The sequence below is a fragment of the Lepidochelys olivacea genome, assembly GCF_965140295.1.
Source record: "Lepidochelys olivacea isolate rLepOli2 genome assembly, chromosome: 3".
Classification (NCBI taxonomy): domain Eukaryota; kingdom Metazoa; phylum Chordata; order Testudines; family Cheloniidae; genus Lepidochelys; species Lepidochelys olivacea.
The window spans coordinates 67,435,769-67,454,073 of record NC_140413.1 but is presented as its reverse complement, the minus strand read 5'-3'; positions in this window follow the sequence as shown (position 1 = coordinate 67,454,073).

Sequence of the window (18,305 nt, the reverse complement as noted above, 5' to 3'; positions counted from 1 at the left end):
TGAGAGTTATGGATCAGTTGGATAAGAACCCAGATAAATCTTCAGATGCTGAAACTTCTCTGAACTTTTTGGGTCTGTAAAGTTGTCTGGAATTCTCACACTAACAGGCTCTCTTTCAGTGCTTCTGGAAATTCCTGCTTTAAGCCAGGGCAAAATTACCATGCCAGCCTGTCTTTATGGTGGTATTTCAGCATATTCTTTTCTAGTATTGGAAAGTAGAAGGGATTACAGAGATGCAAGAAAATGGGGAAGATTTAACAGAACAATTTCAAACCTCAAAATCAACGAAGTTAGTTATTGGACGGAGGTTATGTATTGGTTCATTATTTTATCTGAATTTGTTCACCTAACCAAATTGGAATTTGGCAATTGGAAGAGAAGGGCCAGGAAGGAGTGGCAAGAGAAAGTGCATGTGAGGTGCGAAGGAAGTGGAAAGGGATCAGAAGTTAACTATGTGGCTATGGTTGAATTCCTTTTGGGCCTTGAGACGCGGAGAAAGAGTGTTGTGCTGAGAGACTGAGGGTCTTAAATAGTTTTTGCTATGATTTTCTAAGAGATATGAGTACAGCAGAACCTCAGAGTTACGAACATCAGCGTTATGAACTGATCACTCAAGCACACACCTCATTTGGAACTGGAAGTAAACAATCAGGCAGCAGCAGAGGCCAAAAAAAAAAAAATAAAAAAAGAAAGAAAGAAAAGCAAATACAGTAAAGTCTTGTGTTAAACATAAATTACTAAAAATATAAAGGGAAAGCAGCATTTTTCTTCTGCATAATAAAGTTTCAAAGCTGTATGAAGTCAATGTTCACTTGTAAACTTTTGAAAGAACAACCATAACATTTTGTTCAGAGTTAGGAACATTTTAGAATTGAGAACAACCTCCAGTCCCAAGGTGTTCATAACGCTGAGGTTCTACTATACTCCTGTGACTCCGGAGCATGAAAGACCACTTGGTGCCAGTGGCCAGGTGATATTCAGTTTTCCAGTCCTTTGTAACTATCTATCCAATCTGGAGAAGTGAGTGAAAGGGGGCAGGGTGACTGAACAATAGAGATGGTTTGCAAATGCCCATTATCTTTGGTAAGAAACAAAATTGTAAAATTATTTTCATTTTCCTTGAAATTTACCATTCATTTTTTCAATATTTCAATTAAATACCAAACTTTTTTTATTTTTAAAAACCATTTTTTCATTAAAACTTTGAGTTTTAAAAAAACAAAAGTGTTTATGAAAAAACTAATGTCCCATCCAATTTTTCACTGAAAATTTTCAGTTTTCAGATTGATCTTTCATTGAAAAGGAAGGAGCTACAGTATGCTCCATTGGTGACCTGGAAAATTGGTTCTCCCATACCAAAACAAAACCAAACTAGATATAAATACAATAAAAAAACCTAACATTGAGTTTATATGGGTTTTGCAGATGCCTGCAACACTAAGATAAACATAAAAGTCATATCTGTAACTATAATATGCTCCCTACAGCCAACCCTCTATAAAAAGTCAGCTCATTGCATTGTGCACAGGCTATAACTTTCAAGTGGGCTTAAAGGATAGTTCCATGAGAAGTGCAATATAGTAATACACTCTGGAGATCAAAAGGCATGGAAAATGGTCTTGCAATTTTTCTTCTCTTTTGAGAGCAAAAATACTGGCAGGTTTATGATTTGGTTCTAATGACCTAACTGTGGTGAGATCCATCTAGGAAAGAAATCATCACAATAGCTTAGCCAAGCACAGATGGATGGAGGAGCTTCTGGCCATCTCAACATCCAGAAGCAGAAGAGTGCAGATGTGGTCGCCACATCTCAAAAAAGATATATCGGAATTGGAAAAGGTTCAGAAAAGGGCAACAAAAATTATTAGGGGTATGGAACAGCTGCCATATGAAGAGAGATTAATAATATTGGGACTTTTCAGCTTGGAAAAGAGACGACTAAGGGGGATATGATAGAGGTCTATAAAATCATGACTGGTGTGGAGAAAGTAAATAAGGAAGTGTTATTTACTTCTCATAACACAAGAACTAGGGGGCATCAAATGAAATTAATAGGCAGCAAGTTTTAAACATACAAAAGGAAGTATTTTTTCACACAACACACAGTCAACCTGTGGAACTCCTTGCCAGAGGATGTTGTGAAGCCCAAAACTATACTAGGGTTCAAAAAAGAACTAGATAAATTCATGGAGGATAGGTCCATCATTGGCTATTAGCCAGGATGGGCAGGGATGGTGTCCTTAGTCTCTGTTTGCCAGAAGCTGGGAATGGGCAACAGGGGGATGGATCACTTGATGATTACCTGTTTGGTTCATTCCCTCTGAGGCACCTGGCATTGGCCACTGTCAGAAGACAGGATACTGGGCTAAATGGACCTTTGGTCTGCCCTAGTGTGGCTGTTCTTATGTGATACACAAGAATTCCATGATTGTGAACCTCCTTGATAAAGGGTGAACAAATCCTCTTAATAATGAGGCGGGCTCCACCGCCACACCAGGCCTCCTAGACTTACAGTTCCAGCTTCCCAGTATCATTTTTGCCTTGCAGGGATTGAGCATGAGTTAGTTCATTCTCACCCATGTTTGTATCTCAGGCATCTCCTGAGGTCCCTTCCAACCCTGATATTCTATGATTCTATGATTTGATTGCATAAATAGGCAAAATTTGAATAGGACTAGAGAGGTTATTTTATCTCTGTATTTGGCGCTGGTGCAACTGCTGCTGGAATACTATGTTCAGTTGGTATCCACAGTTCAAGAAAGAGCCATGAGAATTATTAAATGATTAGAAAACATGCCTTAAAGTGATAGACTCAAGGAGCTCAATCTATTTAACATGACAAAAAGAAGTTTAAGGGTTGACATGATCACAATCTGTAAGTACCTACATGGGGAACAAATATTTAATAATAGAGAGCTCTTCAATCTAGCAGCAAAGGTATAACATGATCAAATGATTGGAGTTGTAGCTAGTCAAATTCAGACTGGACATAAGGTGTACATTTTTAACAGTGAGGATATTTCACTATTGAACAGTTTATCAATGGTCGTGCTAGATTCTCCATTGCTGGCAATTTTAAAATCAAAAGGAATTATTTTTGGGAAGTTCTATTATACAGTTCTGTTATGCAGAAGGTCAGACCACAATGGTCTCTTCTGATCTTGGAATCTATAAATTCATGTGTAATAATGGTTCCTTTCCTTAAAGTGATCATGTACATTCAGTTCCCAGTAGTATCAATTGCATGTAAATATACATAGCGCACTCACTGGTTTAATCAAGTTTTCTTCTATTCTACTTGTCTTTGCGAGTATTTTCTCTGAGGTTCACAATAAAACACTTTCTTTGGGAATTTAAAGTGTATTCATAAGCATTACTTAACACCTAATTAGAAACCTGACCCATTTCTGGCTGTAATATAGCCGTCTTAGCTTCTGCCAATGGAACCAGATCTACTTCAAGACCCTACTCAGCTGCTGGCAGACTGGCTGCTTGCAGCCGATCCAGCTCCTCCCCTGAGGGCTTATCTAGGATTTAAGTGGTACAGTGGCCTTATACAGCCCCACTGCACTGAGATGAATTTCCCCCCTTTTTTGGGGGAAGAGATTGGGAATTAATTCCAATGAGTACAGAGGTAATGTGAAAAAGGTGGCAGAAACACATGTAACTCAAATTACAGGTACTTAATCACTGACAGACTAATTAATAGTTACAGATGAATTGTCTCTCATGCAATTCCAGTTTGCCTGAGGAAGATCTGCATGCAGTAACAACGGTTTACATTCGAGACTCCCAGGCATAAAGTCCAGGTTTTGATTATCCAACTTTGAGAAGAGAAATTATTTTGCACAGAGGGAGATTGCTATTCATCAGCATTTCAGATAAGCTCGTTTTATTTTTCCATGATCAGCAGGACTGTGCTAAATAAGTAATAAATGCACATCATGTATGCCACTAATAAAACACAAATGAAGCACTACCGGTTTTTGATTCATCACAGGAAGGAATCATCTCCAATTAAATTTCCCAAGGGGTCTCCAAAAGTTGCCAGAAAGATTTGTCAGAGCCAAGTAAATTTCATCATGCATTTATTGGGCCTGTTGTCCGTCCCCCGTCCCCCCCCAGTATATTTCCCTCATAGACCCTTTTGTTTCTCAACTACTATTACTGAACACATCTTCCAGCTCTCCAACTCTATCATTCATATTTCTGCATTTGTTCCCAATCAGGAATAATCAAAATTCAGGCAGAACCTTTCCATCAAAAGCAAGAGCATCATCTTTGCAAGCCTCCTGTTCTCCCGCTGGCTCAGGCTAGGAACGAGAGCCCTAGAGCTGCTTTCAAAACATTCTTTCCCAAATGACATCTGCGCCTCAGAGCCATTCATATTATTTGTCTGAAGTAATAATTCACATCAAATGCCTTGCATTCCATTTTAGATCATTTATCATTATCCAGTGTGGTTTGCTTCTAGTGTTGATAATGTCTTGAACAAAGATGCACGGAGATAAAAATATCCACGTTCAGGAACATACAGTACTTTACCTCCTCTTGTAATGTGTTCTATATAAATAATAGAGTTTGACTTGATTGTCACATTATGATTATATGTGGCGGAGATAGACTAGGATTTTTCTGTTATTTTAAAAATGTGTTATTTTTAATAATAGCTTGTGAATTTTAGGAACTTGCATTTGAAAAAGAGAAAGCCTTAAGCTACGTCTTTCAAATTACTGCAATTACTGCATTGCAAGCAGCCCTATGATCATTTTTGTTGCTCTTCAATGAATTTTCACATTGTCAGTATCTTTCTGGGGTAGAGGGGCCCAAATCCAGCAAAGCATGTGAGAGGTCCCATTGATTTCCTGAGCCAGGGTGGGCCTCAGGGCGGGGCCACACTCCGGGCATGCACAGCCTCCCCAAATGGAGGAGTCCCGTGCCGCCCATGTGTGTAACCGTGTACAGTCGCAAGTGTAGACACAGCTCTAGAGAGGTATTATTTCACTCCACTTGACATGGTAATACTTTGGTAATACTTCAGTTACTAATCTTATTGTTCTAAGTGCAACATTCTGCTGCTCTACCAACATGGCAGGCTATTGGTTTGCAAATACTCTTCAGGAAATACTAACACTGGATTCCAGCACAGCTAAAGCTTTGTTTTGGGAAAGAAGGGGTTAATATTTTCACCAATACTACTACATTTTTCTCTCTCAGTACACTACGAAATAAAAATGGAAATATGAAACAGAGAGAAAAACTTCATAATGTATGCTGGGGTGCCCAACCGACAGCCCACCAGAGCATTTTATAAGGCCCACAGCCTGCTTCAACACAATATACTAATGGCCAATTCAGTAGCAGTGTGTCCTGTTTACATCATTTTAGTTTGCACAAGTGTGTAAACAGACAATACTATACATAGGTTGTTTCTATCTAAATGCATATGAAACAAGCTAAACTTAAAATTAATGTCACCTGTATTGATTTATAATCTTATTAAATTATGTAGAATCTGTTTGGCCCACAAAAGTTTGTGCTTAGGTTTATGTGGTCTTCCTCGGTAATAAGGCTGGGCACCACTGATGTGTGCAATTTCTTCAGTGGAAGTACACGACTATAATACCCCTGTGGTTTTAGTTTGGGGAATTTGTTCTTACCAATTCCCAACAATTGCAAAGCAACTGCAAATGTACCTCTTTTGCACTGTGCTTTGTTACTAATAGAGCATGTGTCACTTCTCTTTGTTGTATGCAGTGTTGTTGTAGCTGTGAAGGTCCCAGGATATTAGAGAGACAAGGTGGGTGAAGTAATATCTTTTATTGGATCAACTTCTGTTGGTAAAAGAGATAAGCTTTTGAGTTACACAAGCTGGAAGAAGAGCTCTGTGTAAATTTGAAAGTTTCTGTCCCTCACCAACAGAAATTGGTCCAGTAAAAGATATTACCTCACCCACCTTGTCTCTTAATGCCTTTGTATATAACAACCAAGAGGAGTGTCAGCCTTTTAAAAACATTTATAGCTAGGAACATGACAAAGGTACATCCCTGGGTCATGAATAAACTAATGCTGGAGTATCATAATTTTAACTTCCGTGATGACCCAGTGGAGTTCAAAGTTCGCAGTCTGAGACATTGTTTTGTAACCTGATTCATAGGCATATGTACTTCAAATACAGAGTATTGCCTAGTGTCCTGCAGGTCACTGTAGATCATTGTGACTATTATAAGAGGACATATAGACCTGCATCCAGTTCAGAACAAATGCTTTTGCTTTCTTAAACTCAGCACATCACATAGTACAGAGAAGTGGTGGCTCCTCTCCCTGACCTCTTTGGATACCCATTTATTAATTTCATTTTAAACTTGCTTGTAAGCCAAAAATAAAAATGCTCAAGCTTTTCACCTTAATGGAGTCTCTTAATGTAAAAAAGTCAGATACTCGGTATAGGTCACAACAACATAGTTGGGGCAAAAATTGACTTTTGTTTTTAAAATGCAGATTTGGGTAAGTTGAAACATTTTGTGATTTTTTGTTGATTTCACTGAATTTTGTGGTCAAACCCCCACTCCCCCAAAATACCTAACAATTGAAATGTTTCTTTTTGGCATTTACAAAATGAAACTTCTCAATTTTTTTGATTCATAACAACTTTCCATTTTGAAATTTCCTTTAAATTTTAGTTTAAAAATTTTTAAACGAAAAAGCTCAAAATTGAAATGAAATGTTTTGTTCGATTTAAAACAAAACTTAGACATATCGATTCACCACTATTTCATTTTCAGGTTGATCCAAAATATTTTTTTTGAATTGCCAGTAAACCAAAAAAATCCTTTATTCACACACTGCTACTCAATAAAATTATATCCCCATACCTGCAAACACGGCATCACAGGCGGTGATGATAAATTGTATTTCCCAGAGGATAAAGTTCTACTTTTGTAATTGTACCACTGGACAGAGGTTCTTTTTCTCTAATTAAGTGTAGTTGGAGATATTTCCCAGATATTATTGCATGAAATCACTCAAGATCATCAGACTGAAGCTTTAGAAGTCGTACCACAAAGCTATATTCATTGGCATGACCTCAGCCTTTTATTCTCAATCCCTACATTAACCAGGGTTAACTAGCCAGGCAAACTTGGAACTCACAACCACCCAGCTGTTCCAGGGAGATGACTTAAAGGACCGGAAAGTAACAGAATCAAGGGCCTGATTGGCAAAAATAATTCTGAGCAAATGCTTTTAAATATCCTGGTGCAGTTTACAAGAGATGTTTCAAATCCTCTTTCACCAGAGTCTTGTACCCATGGAGGAAGATGAATTTTGGTTCATGTGTTTCCCTGAGGGCATTTAGTGTGATAACAAAATTAGCAGTTCAGCTTCCAGGATCCCCAGTGCGTGAGATCTCGTCTCAACAGGAATAGAATCAGAAAAGCTGCTATCACTCTATGTGGCCCCCTCAATGCATTTATTGAACTCTTTGGGCTTCCTGTAAAAATGAAAAAAAAATCATTCCTCCATACTTACTCTGCACAATTTAAATGATTTACAAGTTATAAATTGTAATTATTTTTAAAATTCAAATTTCACTCCTATAAGCTCAGTTTCTGGGCTGCATGGTAGATACTACTAGCATTCTGACTGTATATATTGCCTACATGCATAGATCTAGATACATGTGTAAAAGGGAATCGGTTATCTATAAAGTCCTAAATGGTTTGAGACCTTCCTACTTAAGAAACCATGTCTGTTCTCTTGCGTTACTAGCACTGGTGTGATGAGCTTGAGCTTGATCACTTTTGATCTAGGAAAGTGGGGGCTGCTGGTAGGGAGTTTTCTATATGGGGTTCTCAGCTCTGGAACAATCTCCCCTGGTCTGAAATAGTCCTGGTCTGTAGGTTTATAGTTCCTCTGTAGCTGAGGGCCATGCAGTTTTACAGAGGACTGGAAAGATGATTCTTATTAGCAAAGAAAGAGAGCCTCCAGTTGGAATCAAGCCACTGATGGTGATGAGCAGCCTGTCTGGACTGGACGTGATGGGGAGGAAATCCCCGCCTGCTGGAACCCCACTCCTTTCTGGAACTGGCTCTAAGTAAGCCTGATTCTCCCTTATATTACTGTGATACAAGTCAGGAGTAAGTTCAATGAAGTCAGTGGAGTTATAATGGTGTCATACCGGTTTAGCTCAGAGGAGAATAAGGGCCAGTCGGCCTAAATTGTGTATTAAAAAATGGGTGGCCCAGTATTTCTCTCTCATGTGTTGACTATTTTTATGAATTGTTTTCTTTGTTTCCTATCTTACTTTTCCTGTACTAGGGAAAGCATCTGCTACGGAAGGAATAGATAACACCATGCATACTTAAGTATGTGACACATTTAATGTTTTGTTTATAATCAATATAAAATAAACAAGACTCCAAACTATATGTCTAGAAGAGCAACCCTTCTTCACTACTTGAATCAGTTACGCACTGGAACAGCACAGAATATTTTGGGGATACAGATAATGGTAACTGGATCAGAGAAAAAAGTAAAATTATACTAAAAACATTAAAAATATTGGTTGAACACATTCTTTAACAGTGTGTTTATACAAAAACTGCAAAATTCATGGTCAGTAAGAGGAGTATCTTTTGTTTTGATGTTCAGGTGATTATGGATGAATACGAATAAGAAATTGTACTTGTTAGTAGGTTAAACATATTTCTCATCGCTAACTAGAAAGAATGTTAATTTAGTTTCCTGCTTAGAAGAAAATGGGAAAAGCAAGAGATTTATTTTAATGACGGACTACAGAATGAAATGAAGATTTGAGTTTGGGAGAAGAGCCCTAAGTTTGGAAAATGTAAAAATAAAATTCACCTGTAGAATGTTATTTTTAAAATGACCATTGCTGGGTTTTTTTTAAATGAACACATATACTTATGTTACATCTGCTGCCAATATATCTTAGTTGTATTTATTTCCCACATTTTTTGATATGTCCAGTTCTTCTAAATTTTTCAGCAACTGAAATTCATTAGGTTTCAGAGTAGCAGCCCTGTTAGCCTGTATCTGCAAAAAGAAAAGGAGGACTTGCGATGAAGTGAGCTGTAGCTCACAAAAGCTTATGCTCAAATAAATTGGTTAGTCTCTAAGGGGCCACAAGTCCTCCTGTTCTTTTTGAAATTCATTAGTAATTCATCCTTTGAATTGACTTTCAGACTAATCTCTGCATACAGTATTTGTATATATTTTAGCTTATCAGCAAAAACAGTTCTTTTGTCTGAGGAAGCTCCACATCTCCTGTCATTAAATAAAAACCAGTATCACTTTCTTGAAAAAGGAAAATCTTTGAGTCCTTCAGATGTACATTTGGATACTGCTTGGTATGCAAAAGGAACTCATTTGAGGTTGCTTTTTTAGCAAGACTTCACATCTGTGTACAAGACAAGGTCTTCTATATTAGTCCAATTCAGAAAGAACTGTTTTCTGAATTGATCAGCCCAGTGAATTGCATTTATCTCATTTCTATGAACTTATTTCCTATTCTGAACATTTCGAGAAAATAGTCTAGCCTAATGATTATTTTAGAAGAATAAAAGGTGTTTAATGGTAGCAATTGCCTAGTGGATTTCTGTCTCCACTTGGCCACTGCAGCAAGTCCAGAATCATGCCAAGGAGGTAGAAAAAGTATACCAGAAAAGACACCTAAGGAGGACCTCAGTGCACTCTGAAAGCAGAACTTCAAAGTCGAGGGCCAGTATGGTCTGGGACTTTCCAAGCATATGCTGAAGTGTCCTAGTCTTGTATGATGCTAGGCATAGATGTCATTAAAAAGGTAGCCCTGTTCTTCAATTCAGTTACATTATGAAAGTCCCAGCACATATCAGTGATCTTTAAACATTCCTGGTTCCTGCAACTTGGATTGATTGATTTATTTATTGCCCCTTCAGCTTCTGAGTACTTTTTATCATGGTAGTCTTTGAACTCTATTGATATTCATACCACATGCTAGTCTTTTACTGTTCAGTTATGATGAGAAAAAATTACCTCCAAAAGGTATTTCTGTAGCAAAAGAACCTCTCCTTGCATTTATTCCTAGTCAAATCTCCCTTCAGTGACATAAAATATGAGTTCAACTGCTTATTACTCCTGGTAGAACCCCAGAGCCCATCCAGCAGTGTGAGCATCAGTTGAATTCTATTCTGGCTTGCACGTCGTCTGAAATACTCATGAAATTTCCACCTGCTGAATCTCACTCAAGGTGTTTACCTGAAAATAATGGGTGACGGTTGTCCTAGAAATACCTTCGGTAGAGTTCAGTTAGTTTAGGGGTTCTGGAGATGCATGAGAAGGCAGAAAGAAAACAGCTGGCCTCTAAAAATACAGGATGTGTTTTCAGGACCGACAGTGAGAAAAAATAAATAATAACAATATATTAGTACTTGAAAACTCAGCAGGTCACATTCTGTGCCCTCAGAATCTAGAGGGCTACCTTTGTGTCCTCTCAATCCAGAGTCACTTTTAAGAGTAGAATCATACTTTGAGACTTTTTTCAAAACCTTTTCATATCAAGTGAACTTCCAGGAAAACCTGTTTTTTGAGAATAGTGAATATAATAATCTTGACAATATTGTTTCAGGCAGCTATTTATTCTTTCATTCAACATATTTCAGAGGAAGGTTCTGGCAGATTTGTCCCTTCCCATGCTATCAAACAAGAGGACATAAATCCTGTCGCATACAGATAATTGTGAGGATGTAAAAAGTTCTCTGCAAACATATTGTTATGATTTATGTGTATGTTAATTATGTAGCAGATGTCCTGTCTCAGTTTCCTGAGACAGGATAATGCCAAACAGGAATCAAAGTGAAGACTGCAAGGTAATGAATTTGTGAAGGATCTTTGTTAACAGTTAAATGATATCTGGCAAGAACCAGACAGTGTCTGATGGTACTTCGCATTTCAGTTATGTTTTTTTGTCTGAGCATCTCAAATCAATTTTACCAACGTTAACTAATTTAACCTCACAAAACTACTGGCCTTGTGAAGTAGGACATTTCTAATAAAATTTTCCACCGTTGCTACCAGCTTATAGCTCCGCCGGTGGTGATCACAATGAGATTGTAAGTACATACACAACACTGCTGGCTGACAGCATTTTAAGCACCATGACCTGCTTACGATCTTTACTTCTACACACCACTGCCCAGAGTAGATCTTCATGACACTCTGCTTACAACATCAGCAGCTGCTAGGAATCCTGTCCCCACTGTTTCTACCATCAGTGGAGCAGAAAAGATGGTAACAGAAACTCCATAGTATGGATACAGACAGTGAGAGCTAAGTGAATAAGACATACACAGGACAAACCTGAGCAACATCTGAAAACTTCAGGTAACAGGGGGACCAGTCCTTCTAGCTTTGAAGTCAGTACTCAGGGTCAGAGAGCTCATCCAGTTTTAAACATTCATCTACTTTCTCCCTTAGTAGCTCCTCAAAACTGAATTACATAAGCGTGCTAGCCATGCATTGTTCCTAAGCTATGGAGGAGCCAGTCCTGCAGAGCACCTAAGCTAAACAGGGCTGGAAATCTTTGTAGTTCATTCTGTGGAATTTAGGAACTTCACAGGATGAAAGATGCAATCAAATGTGTAGGAACAAATCTGACTTTCAAATAATCAAGATATCCAGTGAACCAGGGTTCAGCTAATGTAGGATTAACCATCACGAAAATGCAACCAACCTCTTAGATGAAATGCAGCAGCTGTTCTCAGTGCACAGCAATTCTACACAACACTTTCACACAAGTGAAGAAGAATATCATATCCAAATGAAATTGCTGGGGGAATTCAGGTAGATAGAATTAAATTACCAAAATTGGAATTTGGCTTGAACGCCAGGGTTAAAATTCCTACCCTCATGACCAGAAGCCAGGCAATCAGTTTTATAAGTCCCTAAAGGATAGTCATTTCCACAGCACAATATCCCTATTATGACACTAGGGTGTTTGTTCAGTACTGATTCAGGGGGAAGAGTGCCACCCTCTGATTCATGAGCACCACTTCCATATTCCTTATAGGTGTCCATCTATGTACAGATGTAGCCCAGTATTGCTGAGCTGGTAAGAGTTGACAGGATCACACCACAAGGTGATACAGTACAGATGCAGGACATCTGTTTGAAAAGTAATGTGGCAAAACACAAAATGTCCAGGAAGTTCTTGGAATGTATTAGGGACAACTTTTTGTTTCAGAAAAGAAGGAAGTAATGGGGGGAGGAAGCCATTTTAAGTTTGATTCTGACCAACAGGGCGGAATAGGTTGCGAATCTGAAGGTGGAAGGCAATTCAGGTGAAAGTGATCATAGAACAATAGATTTAATCTCTCTGAGGAAAGGAAGGAGTGAGAGCAGCAGAATAAGGACAATGGAATTTAATAAAGCAGATTTTAACAAACTCAGAGAACTGGTAGCTAAGGAACACAAACCAATATAGGGAAAGAACAGGTTAAAGAATATTTAGATAGTTAGATGTATTCAAGCTGGCAGGAACTGTCATCCTAGGGTACTTATTGAACTAGCTGAAGCAAGCTCGGAACCTTTAGCAGTTATCTAAGAACTCATGGAGGACAGGTGAGGACTAAAGAAGGACAAACACAGCACCTGTCTTTAAAAAGGGGAACAAAGAGGATGCAGGGAATTATAGACCAGTTAGCCTAACTTCAATACCTGGAAAGTTAGTGGACCAAATTATTAAACAATCTATAAATGCCTAGAGAATAACAGGGTTATAAGGTATAGCCAGCCCAGATTTATCAAGAACAAATCATGCCAAACCAATCTAATATTCTTCTTTGACAGGGTTACTGGCTTAGAAGGAGAAGCAGTAGACGTGACATATCTGGACTTTAGAAAGGCTTTTGACACAGTCCCACATGACATTCTCATAAGCAAACTAGGGAAATGTGGTGAAGACGAAAATACCATCAGGTGGGTGCATAAGTGGTTGAGAAACCACACTCAGAGTACTTATCAATGGTTCACTGGATTCAAACTGGGAGGACACATCTAGTGGGGTGCTGCAGGGGTCTACCTAAGGTCAGGTACTATTCAATATTGTATTAATGACTTGGATAATGGAGTGGACGGTTATGCTTATACAATCTGCAGATGACACCAAGCTGGGTGGGGTTACAAGCACTTTGGAGGGCAGGATTAGAATTCAGGACCACCCTGACGAATTAGAAAATTAATCTGAAATCAGCAAGATTTCCTGCATCCTCTTTGTTCCCTTTTTTAAAGATATGTGCTATGTTTACCCTTCTCTAGTGCAAAGCCTGACACTTAGGAAAGAAAATCCAATGCACACAATGGGGAATAACTGGGTGGGCAGTAATACTGCCTATCACGGATCTGGTGTGTTCGTTAGGTTAGTTCATTCTTGGGATGCCCAGGACTGAGTGTCACCTAGTTAATCCCCTTGCCTCCAGAGAGAGGGGGAGAGAGAGAGAGAGAGAGAGAGACTTGTTTATGTTTAACTGTGTGTAAGCTCCCTGAACACCTCCAATCTGTTAGCTGGAACAATCTCTTCTGGGCTCTGTCAGCCCTTACTTTGCCTTGCAGGTTAACAATAGGTGTAGTTGGTCCCGAGCCCCTTTGAAGTGTTCTGTAGTAGTGTGCAGCCCCTTCTCCACCGAACGCTCACGGCATGCCCAGGCCTGCTGTCCCCAAGGGGACAACGTACACACCAGCTTACTTGGTTCAGCTCAGGATCAGCACTTAGAACTATTTATCGTGAAAACAATCATACATTTTATTAAGATCCAGATTTAAGAGATAGTGAGTAAAAATAAATGAAACAAACATGTTACATATAAAACGAAAGTATAACATCCTTTTTAGAGACTACACTTAAACATCTTTAGACAGAAAGCGAGCCTCTCTCACTCCAAATGTCTTCTGCAGCATTTGAACCGGGACTGGTTGTGATTTCATTTTCTCACAATTATTTTTATTTACACCAAAGGTTTTCAACCATTTTTCTTTCTGAGGTTTCCCCCCTCTCCCTCCTGCCAACATGCTATTAAAAACTCCATGGCCCAGCTGGGATGTTTACTTCCTAGGTGCAGGTTAAAGGGGTGTCTTTTTCCCCTTCTCTTTATATTCCCAAAGTTCATAGTTTTTGTTCACGGCCAGGCAAAACCCTATGGCTTGCTTTTTCCTGTGTGCTCCTGTCCTGTGGACTCAATATGTAAATGGGGCTGCCATAGTGTTGGCTTACAAAATGATTAATTTACATTTCAACAGACACACACATCTTAATCTCCTATCTGAAAGACAACCTGCTTTTCTCTTTGGCTGGTGACAGACTTTAAAACATATTTTCAGTACATGTACACAACTCCTTAAATATCATCCATACATATAGCTCACAACAATTATGAGGATCAGACTGACATAAGCTTTTATTAGAGACCTCTCTTGAGCCTCTTTGGCAAATTAGAATATACATGCCACACTTGGGAGATACCTGTACCCTCTATGCAGCCCCTCTGTGCCCCTTTGCCAGCATGGGTCGCAGAGAGTTATAGTGGATCACAAATTGACCATGAGTTAACAATGCGGTGCAGCTGTGAAAAAGGCTATCATCATCCTGGGGTGTATTAACAGGACTGTTATAAGATACAGGCGATAGTTGTCCTGCTCTAGTTGGCAGTGGAGCGGCCTCAGCAGGAGTACTGCGTCCAATTCTTGATGTCACACTTTTGCAAAGATGTGGACAAATTGGAGAGTTGAGAGGAGAGCAATAAAAAATGATAAAAGGTTTAGAAAACCTGACTAATGAGGTTAAAAAAAGTGGGCATATTTAGTCTTGAGAAAAGTTGACTTAGAGGTTACCTGATAAATCTTCAAATATGTTAAGCGCTGTTATAAAGGGGACTGTGATCAATTGTTCTGCATGTCCACTGAAGGTAGGAGAAGTAGTAATGGGCTTAATCTGCAGCAAGGGAAATTTAGATTAGACATTTGGAAAAACTTGCAAACTATAAGGATAGTTAAATACTGGAATAGGCTTCCAAGAGTAGTTGTGACATCCCCATTAATGAGGGTTTTTAAGAACAGGTTGGACAAACACCTGTCAGGGATGGTCTAGGTTTACTAGGTGCTGCCTTGGCACAGGGGCTGGCTCAAGATCCCCACCAGCCCTACATTTCTGTGACTGTATGATTCTATATAAAGTCAGCTAGGTGGCTGTCATAGAAACCAGCTAGATTTGTACTCCTGTTCTTGTTGCGAGATTTGTTGCTTAGAGGAACACTTGAAGAGAGAATCAAATAGAACTGAATCATAGTGACAGGTAGAAATTGGTTTGTCAGTCTGAATGAGTGAATCTAAACTGAACTGGTGTTAAATTAATATTTATGTATCTACTTTGTTCCTACAGGGAAATGGAAACCAGTAGTAAAACTCTTCGCTGGGGGGGCGCGAAACTCTCTTGTTATGTGTTTGTAGAATAGGACTGTTGCCTCTAGGGCAGGCCTTAAATTCAGCCAGAGCTGTCCAGAAAGGAGCTCTGGTAAATATTTTTCAAACCTTGACTCCAGTCTGATGCTGTTATGTGGTATAAACCAACAGTTCTCAACTGGAGGGGTCAGTGGCCCTCGGGGGGCGGGGGCACAAGACGGTTTCTGGGGGTCCACAGCATGCCCCGTGGGCCTGAATCCCAGAGCCCCTCCCCATCCCAGCTGGGCCCTGGAGTTTTTAATAGCATGTTGGCAGCAGGGAGAGGGGGGAACCTCAGGAAGAAAAATGGTTGAGAACCCCTGCTGTAAATAATAATAATTGTGAGAGAATTTATTTTTGTGAGTACTGTGCAATTTATTTTTGTGGTAATTATGACAAATTAACATATTTACATACTGTATATGGAGAGCAGCTGGAGCCCTTGTAGGCTGGCAGACCATGGATATGGGTGGCTAACACAGAATATAAACAAGCACGTCTTTCTGATGTAATAAACAAGGGCCAAGGTCACTGGGTGATCACACCTGATTTGTGTGTGCTTGATTTCTGTGTACAGTTCTCAGTTTCCCAACAAGTCAAAAAAATAAAATCACTAATTTTTTTTTTCAAGAAAGAAGAAACTGATTCAGAGGACAGTGGGGAAGTTAGTGGCACTGTTATGAATCAGCATGAAGAAGCAGTGCAGAGCACCCCTGAGGAGCAAGAAGAACACAATGACAAACTGGAATGTGGTGGGAGTGACTTACCGCTGTGTTGGTCACACAGCCAACAAACAAGGATTTTTGTGAAAAAAACCCCATGGCTAAAGGTTAGAAAAGGGAAGCTGGGTTGCAGCAGCTGCGCAAAAGTACAGTCTCTCGGTGTTATGAGCAGAAGTTGTGGTTTGAAGATTGTTAAAGCATGGGCTAATTCTGATATTTCAAATTATGGGGACAGCAAATTAAAACAAAGGACGTCTCTGAGGAAAAAGATCTATGAGCACAAGGTCTCAGAGAGTCACAGAGCCACAAAAAGTATTCAGGGTGAGGCAGAGAAAGATAAATTGATAGCATGTGAAGTGCAAGGGCAGTCACAGCATACTGAAGCTACGTGCAGAGCATTCCGTACTATGTACAAACTGGTGAAACAAAATCATCCCTCCTATGATTTTGAAACAGAATTTGATCTGCAGAAGATAAATGGACTAAATATGGGGCGAATTTTGCACTCAAACGTCACCTGTGCTAGCATACAGCACCACATTGTGGAGAACATGAAGAAATTATATGTGTAAATACTCTGTTTTGTAAGTGCAAAGTTGCAGTAGTGGTTGATGAGTCAACTACTTTGAGCCAGGCTTCCACTCTTATCGTCTACATACAGTTTGCAACAGAGGAGATGGAGCAGCCTATGAACATGTTTGTTGACCTAATCCAGCTTCCAGTCACTGATGCCTCAACCAGTATCAGAAGTTGCTGCAAAAGTTGGATGCAGAGGCTTACTTAAAGGAGCACTTGGTGGCTTTTGCTTGTGGTGGAGCTGTAGTCCTGCTAGGTCAGAAGAGCAGAGTGGCTACTCTGATACAGCTGCCTATTCCAAAGGTAACTGTCTGGCACTGCTCTGCCCACCTCTTGGAACTCCAGTCACACTGTCATGCAGGACATTTATGGAGTCATAGAATCATAGACTATCAGGGTTGGAAGGGACCTCAGGTGGTCATCTAGTCCAACCCCCTGCTCAAAGCAGGACCAATCCCCAATTAAATCATCCCAGCCAGGGCTTTGTCAAGCCTGACCTTAAAAACGTCTAAGGAAGGAGATTCCACCACCTCCCTGCGTAACCCATTCCAGTGTTTCACCACCCTCCTAGTGAAAAAGTTTTTCCTACTATCCAACCTAAACCTCCCCCACTGCAACTTGAGACCATTACTCCTCGTTCTGTCATCTGCTACCACTGAGAACAGTCTAGATCCATCCTCTTTGGAACCTCCTTTCAGGGAATTGAAAGCAGCTATCAAATCCCCCCTCATTCTTCTCTTCTGCAGACTAAACAATCCCAGTTCCCTCAGCCTCTCCTCATAAGTCATGTGTTCCAGTCCCCTAATCATTTTTGTTGCCCTCCACTGGACATTTTCCAAATTTTCCACATCCTTCTTGTAATGTGGAGCCCAAAACTGGACATAGTACTCCAGATGAGGCCTCACCAATGTCGAATAGAGAGGAACGATCACGTCCCTCGATCTGCTGGCAATGCCCCTACTTGTACATCCCAAAATGCCATAGGCCTTCTTGGCAACAAGGACACACTGTTGACTCATATCCAGCTTCTCGTCCACTGTAACCCCAGGTCCTTTTCTGCAGAACTGCTGCCGAGCCATTCGGTCCCCAGCCTGTAGCGGTGCATGGGATTCTTCCATCCTAAGTGCAGCACTCTGCACTTGTCCTTGTTGAACCTCATCAGATTTCTTTTGGCCCAATCCTCTGATTTGTCTAGGGCCCTCTGTATCCTATCCCTACCCTCCAGCTTATCTACCTCTCCTCCCAGTTTACTGCAAACTTGCTGAGGGTGCAATCCACTTCATCCTCCGGATCATTAAGGAAGATATTGAACAAAACTGGCCCCAGGACCGACCCTTAGTGTACTCCACTTGATACTGGCTGCCAACTAGACAGGGAGCCATTGACCACTACCCGTTGAGCCCGACAATCTAGCCAGCTTTCTATCCACCTTATAGTCCATTCATAGAATCATACACTCATAGAATATCAGGGTTGGAAGGGACCTCAGGAGGTCATCTAGTCCAACCCCCTGCTCAA